Consider the following 1,581-nt stretch of genomic DNA (forward strand, 5'->3'; position numbering starts at 1 on the left):
AGAGAATGTGGGATATTTTCAGCATTTTTTCCCTTATACATATAATAATTAATCATTTCATATGTATATTATTTAATTTACTCATATATTGCCAAAATCATATGAATACATAAGTTTTGAACAATATGAGAGGTCGGCAACCACTGCCTACCTATAGTAGTTTTTGAACCCTCTGTCGTAATTCCGGTCGTTTACACTACTATACCCTCTCACTATAATGGCTTTTCTCTATAATACTAAGAGAATGTGGGAATATTTCAGCATTTTTCCCTATACATATAATAATTAATAATTTTCATATGTATATTATTTAATTTACTCATATAATTGCCAAAATCATATGAATACATAAGTTTTGAACAATATGAGAGGTCGGCAACCACTGCCTACCTATAGTAGTTTTTGAACCCTCTGTCGTAATTCGGTCGTTTACACTACTATACCCTCTCACTATAATGGCTTTTCTCTATAATACTAAGAGAATGTGGGAATATTTCAGCATTTTTACCCCTATACATAAATAATTAATAATTTTCATATGTATATTATTTAATTTACTCATATAATTGCCAAAATCATATGAATACATAAGTTTTGAACAATATGAGAGGTCGGCAACCACTGCCTACCTATAGTTTTTGAACCTCTGTCGTAATTCCGGTCGTTTACACTACTATACCTCTCACTATAATGGCTTTTCTCTATAATACTAAGAGAATGTGGGATATTTCAGCATTTTTTTCCCTTATACATATAATAATTAATAATTTTCATATGTATATTATTTAATTTACTCATATAATTGCCAAAATCATATAAATACATAAGTTTTGAACAATATCAGAGGTCAGCAACGGTCTTTCCTCTATAATACTAAGATAATATGGGAATATTTTCAGCATTTTTTCCCTTATACATTTATACATATAATAATTAATCATTTTCATATGTATATTATTTAATTTACTCATATTATTGCCAAAATCATATAAATACATAAGTTTTGAACAATATCAGAGGTCAGCAACGGTCTTTCCTCTATAATACTAAGATAATGTGGGAATATTTCATCATTTTTTCCTTTATACATTTATACATATAATATTTAATCATTTTATATGTATATTATTTAATTTACTCATATAATTGCCAAAATCATATAAATACATAAGTTTTGAACAATATCAGAGGTCGGCAACGGTCTTTCCTCTATAATACTAAGATAATATGGGGAATATTTCAGCATTTTTTCCCTTATACATATAATAATTAATCATTTTCATATGTATATTATTTAATTTACTCGTATAATTGCCAAAATCCTATGAAGACATAAGAGAATACAATATGAGAGGTCGGCGCAACCATAATAAGTAGTTGATGACGAGGTGTTTGGCAACTTGATACAATTCTTTAAAAAAGTCTTTATATTAATTATATGATAGGGACAATATCATATGCGTCACTAAATTGATGAAGGTCGCGGATCGGAAACACGTCCAACGAGTGCAGACGTGGCACTGCTGGACCGCAAGCAAGAAATTGTTTCGCTTTTTTCGTATTTCGTTACCTCCGTTATTC

Source organism: Drosophila mauritiana, unplaced genomic scaffold (genome assembly GCF_004382145.1).
Source record: "Drosophila mauritiana strain mau12 unplaced genomic scaffold, ASM438214v1 U_210, whole genome shotgun sequence".
NCBI classification, from domain to species: domain Eukaryota; kingdom Metazoa; phylum Arthropoda; class Insecta; order Diptera; family Drosophilidae; genus Drosophila; species Drosophila mauritiana.